Genomic DNA, 13,162 nt, shown 5'->3' with positions numbered 1-13,162 from the left:
CAGGGAACTTCTGCTCTGGCACATGGAGCACCTCATGCCCTCTTTCTGCACTGGCCTTGGAGTTTGCAGGGCTGGTTCTCACTCTTTTCTCCCAGCACAGCAGGTTTTTGTTTTTGTTTTCCTAAATTTGTTCTCCCAGAGGTCCAACCATTGTCCCTCACTGGTCCAGCTCTAGCCAGTAGCAGGTCCCTTGTAGCCGGCTGGAGCTGGCTGTGATCTGACATGAGGCAGCTGCTGGGCTCTGCTCACAGAAGCCACCCCTGCAGACCTTCCTGCTACCAAGTTCTTACCACATAAAACCAATACATTTGGAAACTGTCCTCCTTTCCTCCATAACTAGTGTTCATTGACAGAAGAAAAGACAGTCTAATGGAAAGAAATAAACTGTCCTTTCTTCACAAGTTTTCAAATTGTGCTCTTCTCACAGCTACCAACAAGACTTGCATTGCTAAAAATGCTGGCAAATAAATGAGACATAGGAGAAGAGGGATGGTACTAAATGGTATCTGACAGGAATACTAAAGACAACGATGGAAAGCAGAGCTAAAAGCCGCTGAACCTTTACATATTTCTGTGCTCTGAGTGCAAGAATAAAGCCTGTAGGATCTTACCAACCTCCTTTCTAAATTTTCCTCAAGTTTGTTAGGTTTGAATCTACAGATTCCAATGTTTTTTCCACAAGTTGTAATTGGGCATAGGTGTAACAAAACAAAAAAGAAAAAATGATGCCAAATTAGGAGCAGTATTTACTTTTCATGATAACTACTTGTGCCCTGAAAGACCAGTATCCTGAAGTTTCTCATACACAAACAGGATCAATGGGTTGTTGCTGGATACTTTTCTGTAAAATATCTATTGATGTAATCACATACTAGAGACTATTGAAACCTAAATGTTCTGTTGCAGAGACAAACGAAGAAAAAGAAAATACTCCAGGGAAAACACAAACACAAAACACAAACTAAGAAAAGAAAGAAAACAAACCCTGACTTATAAAACAAAGAGTACAAAATGACAACAACAACAAAAAGTTGTTTTGTTTGTTTGTTTTGTTTTCCTAGATCTGTTTTTCTCATTGATATCTCCAGAGGCTCCAGGACAGTGCTTCCTGTGCACACACACTGCCCTGGATAATATTTGGAATTAATGTATATATTTGTATGATATTGTTGATTTTCTGGGATGTGGCTGTGCTGGACAGGAATTCTCAAGATCTCCATTATAGCAACTCACAGCCATAGCACTGATGTCTGGCCTTGAGCAAGCCACCCAGTCAGTCCTCTGCTCTGCCGATCAGCTGTGTAAGAGAGGGAATAACACTGCCCTGGCAGTGTATGGCTTTTTCTTTTCTTTTGTAACCTGAATCTTTTAGGAAGCTTATTTTGAAGTCTTAAATAATGATCCACATACAGTTCCCGCAAATTTAAATACCAAAAATACCAAATTTAAATAAACAAAGGAAAACATGTTAAGACAATTACATTAGTACATTTCTTATCCATGGTGTATGTTGACAAGTATGCTATACCATGTAGCACCATATTCTCACAGGCTATTTTATCTTTGAGTGAGTTTGGCTAAGTAAATCATTCTGACACACAATTATCAATGACCAAATGAGCTGGAGAAAAATAGATCTGCTGCTGCTGGGTCCAGGAAGAAGTTTGGGGCTCATACATGTGGACCTGAATGGCCAACCTTTGGGAGCTGCTAGGCATCTCTGGAACAGCCCCAGCTGTATACAGTATTACAGGTTGAGGGGGTCATGGTTAAAACGCCAATGTGCACCTAAGCAGCACTATACTGCTCTCTCACTGCCTCTTCTTACAGGAAAAGGTAAAGAAAAATATGAAAAATATCTCATGGGTTGAGATAAGGACAGGGAGAACACTCAACAATTACTGTCACAGGCAAAACAGACTCAGCATAGGGAGATTAATGTAATTTATAACCTATCACTAGTGGACTAGAACAGTGAGAAACTAAAAGCAAGCTACAAACACCTTCCCCCCATCCACCCTCTTCTACCTCCTCCTCCTGAGTGGCGCAGGTGAACGGGGAATGGGGGCTGTGGTCAGTCTCTGACGCTTCACCTCCACAGCTCCTTCATGGTCATTCCCTGCCCCTGCTCCCCATGGGGTCCCTCCCACGGGATGCCGTCCTTCCCAAATTGAGACTGCGGGGGCTGCCCACAGGCAGCAGCTCTTCAAGCACTGCTCCCACACGGCTCCGTACCACAAGGTCCATCCATCCCCCAGGAGCAAACTGCTCCAGCACGGGTCCCCCACAGGTGGGCGGCAGCTCCCCCCAGACCCTCTGCTCCTGCATAGGCTCCTCTCCACGGGCTGTTTCTCACAGGCCCGGGGCCTGCTCCTGCAAGGGCTCTCCATGGGAGGGCTGCAGCATGGAGATCTGCTCCATGTGGGACCCATGGGCTGCAGGGGGACAGCCTGCTCCACCAGGGGCATCCCCACAGGCTGCAGGGGTACTACTGCTGTGCCTGGAGCACCTTCTACCCTCCTGCACTGACCTTGGTGCAGCCCTTGCAGTACTGTTTCTCACTTCTCTCTCCCAGCTGCTGTTGCGCAGTAGTTTTTTCTTTTCTAAATCTGCTCTCCCAGTGGCTCACCCAGTGTTGCTCTCTGGTGTTTAGCGCCAGTCAGTGGTGGGTCCCTTTTGGAGCTGGCTGGAGCTGGTTCTGATCTTGAAAGGGGCAGCTGCTGGGCTCTGCTCACAGAGGCCACCCCTGCACCACCCCTGCTACCATATCTTTGCCATGTAAACCCAATACAGAGGGTTATGCCACAAAGAAACACTCTATAGACTGTGTGTAATTACCTGCAGGAGGTCTCTGAAAGAGGTATGATAGGATCTTGTTATTTTATAACATTCAGGAAATATCAGTTTCCAGTCTAGTTCGGCTTTCTGCTTCTTTGTTGTGCTAGGTATGAGTTTCCAACCTCCGTCTTTTTTCAAGTGAAAGTATGCACTAAGCCAGTTTTGGATGTGAAGTGCGTAAATCTGTCATTTCCCTCCTCATGAAATTTGCATGGCTGTTGTACTTTCAGACACTGCCTCTGTTTTCAGGGCTGGAATGCCAAGTCACTGTAGCACACTGTGCTAAGTATGGGTACAGCACATTTCATGCTAACAGTTTACCTGGCTGCCTTCCTTCAAAACAGGGCTGAAATGGTGATTTTTAGCAAGAAACTGCTGATTTGGGTCTGTTAGCCCTGCCTGCCTCCTAGCAGCTGTGTTATTCCACAGTGCTGCTTCAGAGCTGTTTGGGACTGGCATCGTGCTGGGGATAGGCACTATCAGAAAGAAGTACCCAGTTAGTGCCGTACCTTTTACAGCACAGCATAGGTAATGCCCAGCCATCTGTCAGGGTTTTCTTTCCACCAGCCTAACAGCAGGCTGCTGGAGGGTTTGACATTGGTCCATGACAAAGAAAACTATTCTGTGTCCCCATCTATCTGCATGACATCTCTGCAACCGAACGGATTTTGATCCACTTGCATTTTTCATCATGCAGCAACAATTCTCCAAGCCAAGATGATGGCCAGTGGTTATTAATAAAGGTATAATTATTCAGCATTCAGATAGCTAATTCATATAGCAACTAATTATACACTTCTTGATATCCCGTTACTGGATATTTGTGAAGGTCCACTCATTCAAGCTCACCTTTTCATTCATTTCAATGAAATGCTTGAATTCATACTCTATAACTTTAAATTCTTGTACTTTTTTATTTAGTTGTGAAAACTCAGCAACAATAATAGAACTCTACATTTAAGTGTGGTCTTTACAAAAAAACTCAAGTGCAGGGACACCGAAGTTTTGCATGGCTTGAGACACTGTTGTTGGGCTGAGTATCTTAGCATCTGCTTGAAACTGAAGCCAACAAGGGACACATACGTAGGCATCCCAGTGTCTGTATGTCCTGAGAAGCGCCTCCAGCAGACACATAAACTAAGCCCAGCCATTCTAATAATGTGACATCCATCGCTTTCATTAACTGGTGAGCACCCCAGCTAGCAAGCAGGAGTTACCCTGAACCTGTTTCTCTATAATTCAATGATATAATCACTCAGCTATCGGATAGCTGATTCATTGTTTAAACTAATTATAGTATAATATCCTAATATTTATGTATGTACCTAAAATCTTCTCCTTCAGAGGTTTTCAGCAATGACATGAGAGCTGTCATAATCAGCCAATGGGTCAAAAGCTAATAATAAATATCACAGCATAACCCTGTCCCAGAAAGCCCTTTCACAGAAAGTACCCTGTCTTGTGCACATATATTCAGTGGTCATTGGTTTTGTTTTGTTTTTCTGTAGGAATTTAATATTAAGCTGCATTTATAGCTATCCCTTCTATGGTTGTATAAGACTATAATTTGCAGTGTTTATGCTGTTCAAAGATTTTAAAGTGTAAACCTCTCTAGCCAATTTCTGAGGAAAATGTCATCTACTATGCCCAAATGGTATGTTTAAAACCCAATTAAGTATCAGCCTGGTAATACTGTCTTGTCCAAACAACAGTGAGGAGCAGAATGAATGCTCAAGTATATACATGTATTCTACTATTATATAGACAATCAAGGGTCTGTATCTGTTCAAGCCCACAAGTATAAAAGTGTCTCCATTACTGTGCATTTGCATTTTAGCTAAAGATGTAAAACTACTTAGCTGCAGAGTGGTTAACCTGTGCTGTACGATTACACACTATTAGATAACTATGGGGATGCTGTGCCATCCAAATAACCAACAGAAGAAAATGGTTCAGTTGGAAAGGACCTTCAAAGATCAGCAGATCCAACTGCCTGCATACTTCAGGGCTAACAAAAAGTTGAAGCATTTAATTGAGGGCATTGTGCAAGCACCTTTTGAACACTGACAGGCATGGAGCATCACTCACCTCTCTAGGAAACCTGTTCCTGTGTTTGAGCACCCTCACAGTAGAGAAATCTTTCCTAATTCCCAGCCTGACCCCCCCAGCACAGCTCTGTGCCATTCCCGCGTGTCCTGTCACCGGTGCCCAGGGAGCAGAGACCGGCACCTCCCTCTGCGGTTCCCTCCTCAGGACACTGCAGAGAGCCCTGGGGTCACCTCTTGGCCTCCTCTCTCCAGGCTGGGCAGCCCAGGTGTCCTCAGCCTCTCCTCACAGGACAGGCCTTCCAGCCCTTCTACCTGCTTTGTTGTCCTGCTCTGGATGTTTTAAAGTACCTTAACACCCTTTTTATGTTGTGGTGCCGAGAGCTGCACACACTACTCAAGGTGAGGCTGCACCAACACTAAATCCAGTAGGAGAACCACCTCTTTTCACCAGCTGGTTATGCTGTGTTTAATGTACCCCAAAGTAAGGTTTGTCCTCTGGCTGCCAGGGCACGCTGCTGACTCCTACTGAGCCTGCTGCCACCAGCACCCCCAGGTGCTGCAAATGCAGCACCCGGCATTTTCCTTTGTTGAACTTCATGCTGTTCATTATTGCCCAATGCTCCAACCTAATTACATTACTCTGCAAGGCCTCTTATCCCTCCAGGGAGTTAACAGCACCCCCCATTTCAGTATCAGCAAACTTGCTGAGGATGCACTCCACTCCTGCATCCAGGTAATATTTGTCATCCGTTAGGCTTACTGTCATATGTAGAATCAATGCGATGACCATAAGAAAAAAAAAATGTTATAAATCTTGTACATGGCATGTCCCGTGACAAAGTGGATTGATTAATCCAGCATTGATCTATCTTTTATCTATTTGTCTGTCTATCTATCTATCTATCTATCTAGTGCTGTGTCTGTCTGTCATATTTTAAGGACTCAGTAAATGAAACAAAGACAGCTAAACCCAGGTTTCAGGTACTTAAAGTTTACAATAGAAATGTGAATCATAACTGCAGCCTTAAGAAGGAGGGAGGAGAGCATGAACTAATCCTCAGGATTATGCCTGCTCATAAGAAAAGAAAATCATTGGTTTTACCAACATTATATTCATACTAAATCTAAAACACGACACCATATGAGCTACTATGAAGAACATTAACTCTATCCCAACTTAAGCCAGGACAAGAGAATATTGTGACCTGATAATTCAGCCAGACAAGATCCTGCTCCTGAAGTTCCCCAGAGCATGCCAAGCCTGGAGTGAGTTGCAGATTCTGGTTTTTGCTGACCCAGAAAGCAATGAGAGTGTTGGAAGCACAGGAAGTTACTTAATGCTAAGCATAAATTTAATAACTTTGCTGTATTTTTTTGTAACTTTATTCCATAGTTGCAAATTTATATTTCCAAATAAACAAATCACTTTATCTCTCAGTCTTGTTTAATACTAAGTCTGACCATGACCAGTATAACACTGGCTTGCCACGTCACTCTCTCCTGGTTGTTGAAATCATTATTCCAGGGTGGAGTAGAGTGTCTCCTGCCCACTAAACTGAGATGCTCAAAAATGTCCGGAGTTACCCTGAAATGCAGATGTTAGCAAATTTTGGAAAAAAGTCTTTCTTAGCAGAAGTCAGCTGGAGCCTCTCTAAAAGTGGCAAGATAACAAAAGAATGAGATAAGCGAGTCACTGTGAGATGAATGTGTAAATGTCTGGACCCTCACAATTCTCTTTCCTGGTTATGGACTTTTATAAAAGTAATAGAAACTTAATTACTTTTCAGACCCACATCCTTTTCTCAAATGAGGGAAATATGCATGGACACACAGGTCTGCATAAGCTTTGTTTTTCTGGGTATGCTGGGATGTAAAACAGAGGAGAAGAAAGAGAAAAAGAAAGAAAGAAAGAAAGAAAGAAAGAAAGAAAGAAAGAAAGAAAGAAAGAAAGAAAGAAAGAAAGAAAGAAAGAAAGAAAGAAAGAAAGAAAGAAAGAAAGAAAGAAAGAAAGAAAGAAAGAAAGAGAGAGAGGCAAAGTAGTGCATACTTTTTTTTTTTTTTTTTTGCATAAATGTGCAGTTGCAATGCCCTGAAAAGCTTTACTGAAATGCGTTGGAAGATGGCCATGCTCAGCACCTCTGTCAGGAGACAGGAGAAAGGATCCTTTGATTTCACTAGGCTTCAGAGAAGAGGAGAAACTCTTTGCTTTTCCTTCCCCCCTGGAACCTTAACAAGACCAAGAAGCTCAATTAAAAAAACAACCACAAAGTATATATAAAAGCTTTTTAACAAAATTCTTCCTTTAGGCATTATTTTTTTGCCTGCATTCCCGAGTTAATTAGGTGTTTTATGTCACTGCCTAAGCACCTGTGTCTCTCCTGCCTCCTGAATGTTGTTCTGAACCTTTTGGGCAATTTCAAACAAATCTGATCAAAAATTCCCAAAAGCTCTGTGGAAGCAGGTGGCTGAGTGGGATGTCCTGAGGTCCCATCCCGGAGAATGGCAGCAGGTAGCAGAGTGGGGGACGGGCTCCCCTGCACTCAGCTTTGGGGGGATCCCTTTGTGGGAGCACCATGATGCCAACCCACTGCACCTCACATCTTCTCAGGTGTCTCCATGACTGGGCATGGGGTGGAGATTTGAAGAAAAACAACCTTCAGTGTTGCCACTTACAACTCCCCTATCTTGATATTTTCTTTTTTTCACTGCCATAATCTTTTACCTGGACTGTGCTCATCTCTATCTGTGACTGCTTGTTTCCAATTCTCTGTTTCTTTAAATAAGACTGTCTAAATGTATTACTGTCAGTTTTTTATTTTATTATTTATTTATTTTTGTGACGTATGTTGCAGACATAGTTCTAGACACTGTATGACTACTTAATTTGAAGTAAAAAATGTGACTAAAATAGTTTCTCTTTTCTCTTTTGGGATTTATGTGTTTTTCTTTAAATTATGAATGCTCCCCACTTGTTTTTCATTTAAGATTTAATATTTGAATAACCTATCAATTTCCTGCCAATTGCATCATATGAGAGTTCTTAAGTCTCTCAAAGTGTTTATCCAAGGCTCACTTTACCAAAATGTTCTGATTAGCCTTACACAAAGGTCAGTGGCCAATGGAAAAATTCCTTGTTCGCTGGCTCCAACATTCAGACATCATTATATTTCTCAATATGCTTTTGGGCAAATGGATGTTTTTTACCTTGAATATTAATGACACATATAAAATGTTTTGAGGGTGACAGAGCACTGGAACAGGTTTCCCAGAGAGTCTCCTTCTCTGGAGATATTCAAAACCCGCCTGGATGTGATCCTGTGCAATGTGGTCTAGGTGACCCTGCTTGGCAGGGTGGCTGGAGCAGATGATCTCCAGAGGTCCCTTCCAACCTCAACCATCCCGTGAGTCCATGATGTTTTCAGTAGGCTTAGAAATCCATGATATTTTCCTTTAGAAACATGCAAATATTTCTACAGAGGAAATATTCCAGTGTTACATCCCATTTCAGGCAAGGAATTCCACAATATTTCAAATGAAAATTTCTAGAGAGAAGCCTTGACAGAGAGATCCCGGGACTGGTTGTGCTATTGTCTCTTTGCTGTAAAAAGAAAATAAAAGATTTAGGAATATAAAATGTTACAGGACTATTCCCTAGATGGAGTGCCAAGGCAGTTAGTTCATGGCAGGGCAAGGGACTTCCTTCCCTGTAAACACAGCCCCATAGCTCACATGGGATCATATTGAGAGGAAATACCTCCAGATGAATAAAGCCAAAACTGAATTTTCCTCACCAATGTACATGTATTTCTCCTAAATCTCTTGTGCTTAACTGTGGACCTCGTGCTTAGTGAACCACAATGGTTAAGGAGAACAATTTGATTTATATCTGTCCTACTTCATAGTCCAATACATGATTCATTATTCAAATATCCTCAGCTCAAGATGAAGCATAACTGGGCAGGAAGAAATGCTGACTAAATGGCTCCACAACTGCATCTGTTTCTTGTGAGCAGCTGGTGACAATGAACTGTTATTAATTGTATTATGTATTTTGTAGTTGCCAGGAGCAAGCTGGATGCAAACCTCTGAATAACAAGGTGTATAGAAGACAAATAACTTCCCTGTTTTTGGTTGCATCTTCTAAGGTAGGGCTCTTGTTCTTACTCTCCTGTTTTTAATCTCTGTTAACAGCTAGTGAATATTCCTGTCGCTATCTGAATGCCAAAACTACCCCAACTCCCAAATCCTCTCCACTTCATTGAGGCTGATGCAGGTGGTTTCAGGCAGGGGGATGTCTGGCAGCTCATCACACATGTGCCTCCTGGAAATGGCTTTGCCAGACCTTCCAGAGGAGAAATACTCAACCAACCCAAACCAAATAAAATATTGAAACTGAGCAAAAAAGAGAAATGGAAATGCTCTATTTATGAATACAGGCTTCCCTCCCGGAGGGCTGAGGCTTGCTTTGCAGGGAAAGGTCTTGTGGCTGGCTCCTTGTTTCTGCAGGCTGGATCACACACAGCTGGACCACCAACACCAAACATGAAGACTGCAGAACAGAGTTTTGCTTTGCAGAGAAAGCTCTCATGGTTGGCTCTCTACATCCACAGGCTTTAACCCTCATGGCTGAACCACCACTATGAAACATGATGTGTTGCCAGAGAGGCAACCTACCATTTCTCTTTTTCGTTCTTGCTTTCTTCACATAAAATCCACAGTTAGTTTTTTCCAGTGCTCCTTTTTATCAAGAGGAAGAAGTATATACCACAGAGATAATCTCTATTGTACTAAAACCTTCTATGTAAAGTCTTCTGTGATTTCATGCCTGTGATGAATGTCCTTTTAATGTACTACTGGGTCTTCAGAGATATTTAGGATACCCTGTTGGCCTCTGAAGAGAAAAGGTGACAGTAAATGCCAATTTTCTTCTGGTTTTATTCCATACTCAGTGGAGTATGAACTGGATTGGAGTCAATGAAGCATGCTGGAGAGCTGTACAAATTAAGCTACCTACACAGCACATGTATTTCTCCTCCTAACAAACTTATAAGGCAAAAACTTTTGGTTTTTAACTTGTTTGTGTAGGTCAAATGACCCATTGAAATGAAAAGAAGGAAGATAGCCATTTCATTCAGTAATAGCTTGGAAGCACAAGTTGGTACTCAGATTTGAAAGCTGTTTTATCAGTCCAGCATCACAGAGCTGGAAACATTAACGGGCATCCATTACAATACCAAAAAAAAACTACAAATAACATAGGGCTGAAACTACTCTTTTTTACTTTTATCATGATTATAAGTGGTTACAGACACAAAGACACTTAGTTAATCACATTTGTTTACTCTCTTGTGCATTAAACTCTTAAAATTTTTGTGTTAATGTATACAAGCAAGGACTCTGAGCCAATGTTTTTATGGTTTCATCATTGTTTCAGCTGAATGAAACTGCTGGAGTGAAATAATCATGGCATCCTCATCAGGCTTTGAAAACAACAATCTTCCTTTTAAATTTTGAACAGGAAAACATGCTGTTCAGACAAGAACCCATAATCACCATGGGCATCACAGTTTCACTTTTCTGTGAAACAACAGCAAATACAAAGAGAAGGAAATCAAAATACATTTAATTGTAGAGTCCATGTATGTGTCTCACCATGGAGCCTGGATTAGCCCTGTTCATCCTCCACCTCAGCAAGCAGCTTGTAGACAGGTGCTATGGCAGGTGATATGGAAGAGCTGAAAGCACAAGTACAGTGTTATTTTTAGGCCAGCAGCAGTGAAAGCTATAAACACAGCATTGGGAAACACAGCAGTTCTGCAGCTAAGCTAACAATGTGGGAGCAGAGGAGTGAGGGTAACACTGCACCCTGCCCCATTCCTGGAAAACCTCTTGCATTAAGGACCAGAAGGTCTAGGAGCAGACAGCTCCTGTCTGTACAATGCTTCATGATCAGGAGTGAAAAAAATAATTTTGCAATGAATAGTGCACTTGATTAATTTAGCTTTTTTTCCTCTTCAGAATATCCAGACACAGCTCACAATTACCTCTGATTTATTCATTGTTGGGATTTACATGGCACATCTTGTTGCAAGTCTTTTCAGACCTCTTTGAACTGATTCAATCTGAAATTGAAACTGCTTTGGTTAGCTGAGACTAGTCCCAAATCACGCAGGATTTCTCTTGTTTCCTCAGCGGATTAGCATGACTCATAATCAAGGAAAGGGTTTACAAAAAAATCTTGAAGCTTTCAAAGAGCTATGCAACAAATGTGTCCTGAGATGACTTCTTATCCCTCACACTGCTTCCCCAAAGGGGCACTGCCTAGTGGCAGCCAAAGAGATGTCTCTAGCCAACGTCTAGCAGCAACAGTGCCAAAAGGATCTTTGCCACTCAGTGGAAAACTTAGGGTAGTCACCTGCTTGTGCCACATAGCAGACACTGTGTAAGTATGCTTAGGTACTTGCAGATCGAGCGTTTGTTCCCTAACTGCAATGGCTGTGTCCTAACTACAGCATCTGAGAATGTTTCATTTTCACAGGGAAGGGAATGTTTCACAGGGAAGTGGTATGAAATGAAATGCTCCTTGATTCAAATGAATGGAAGATAGTATTGGGAGGGATGCTGCTAAACACACCTGCTGCTAAATCTGGAAGCGCCCTGTAAGGACTTCCTCATTGCAAATCAGTGTTTAAGGATAGATCGTTAACCTTAATTTAGCCTGACGAGGTATAGAAATACCATTGAAAAATCAGAATAAAGTTCTGAAAAGAAAAAGCATCTAATGTACTTTGAAGGTCATGTTTGACAATCAAATTCCTTCTGAGTGTGCAGCTTAAATTTAAATATTAACAAGTGAGATGAACATTTGAATTGGAGTGACAATCCTGTGGTAGGAGGTATTGTCAGAATGTGAATGGCTTATCTTATTGCCTACTTGTCTGCATCATCAACAAAATCTGACAAAATTAAAGGGTAATTTTGAGAGATGTATCCATTCGTTTTTTGTTGTTGTTTTTTTTTTTTTTTTTTTTTTTTTTTTTTTTTACAGATATTAGGCAACCTGTATTCTATCATCTCTGTTTCTGTTTTGCTACAGTCGTGGACAGAAATTCACATTTCTTTGCACTTGGAACTCCATTAATTTCTGCCTTTTGTCATTGGTTCAGTGAAAGAAACATCTCTACACCACTAGCAATTGTTTCTTTGTGGAGGCACGGACTCAACTTGGTTAAGACACCTCTCAAACTACAAACTACTCTTAAAAAAAAATTGAAAAAATGGACTTCTTAATTCCCCTGCTGAAGTAAGCAGGCTTTCGAGATTTCTGGATTATTTTCAATGTTCTTTCATAGGCCTTCTCTAAATTCCTTCTTTTTTTTTCTTTTCTTTTTTTTTTCTTTTTTTTTTTTTTCTTTTTTCTTCTTTTCTTTTTTTTTTTTTTTTTTTCCAAAAAGTAAACATCAAACTTGCCTGAGTAACAAGACTTTTTTTTTTTTTTTTTCCTCAGTATCAGAGGTACAAATAATACCATTTTGTGCTTCTTTTTTGGAAAATCCATAGATTAGAAGTCATCAGTGCATTGAGTTTCATACATTGAAAAACCTGAGACAAAAATGACATATTACTACAATGCTAAATCTGGGGTTTGAATTTACTAAAAAAAGAACACAGAAATCAGGAAATCTTGCAAACTCTTACTATGTCAGCTTCTTAGATAGACAGAAGATTTTAGGCAGCAAAGAACAGATACTTCTCATTTCAATAAGTAAGCCTGCTTCCTCCAGAGGGACTCCTTTCTGTCCTAAGGAAAACTATGTCAGTTCCCAAATGTTCTCAAAATGTTTGACACAAAAGGGTAAACTAAGGACAGGAATCTTGCTGTAAATTACTTTTTTCTCTCTTTAGTGGATTTAAATTAGATGTTTATTATCGCCTTAACATTCTTGCAGTGGTTTAGTTCTGTATAATAGCAAAGCCAGTAGTAAGTTAATTAAAAGAGCTATAATGTCTGAAAGAAGTCAGCAGGTTTCTATGGGTTGCTGATCAAAGGGAAAGTGGTTCTTTTTTAAATTTTTTTTGTTTGTTTTGTTTTTTCTTGGTCTTTTAGATACAGTATGTCTCTGTAATCACTTATGATTACCCTGATGACAAAATTAGATAAAGCCAATCATTTGAAATAAAACAAGGTTGGAAATAGAATTCACCCACCACCCCAAAAAAGAAACAGCAACAAATAAAAAACAAAAAACAGATGGGCAATTTCTAAGGATGAGTCT

The sequence above is a fragment of the Aythya marila genome, assembly GCF_965140915.1.
Source record: "Aythya marila genome assembly, chromosome: 1".
Taxonomy (NCBI): domain Eukaryota; kingdom Metazoa; phylum Chordata; class Aves; order Anseriformes; family Anatidae; genus Aythya; species Aythya marila.
This window is presented reverse-complemented; position numbering follows the sequence as displayed.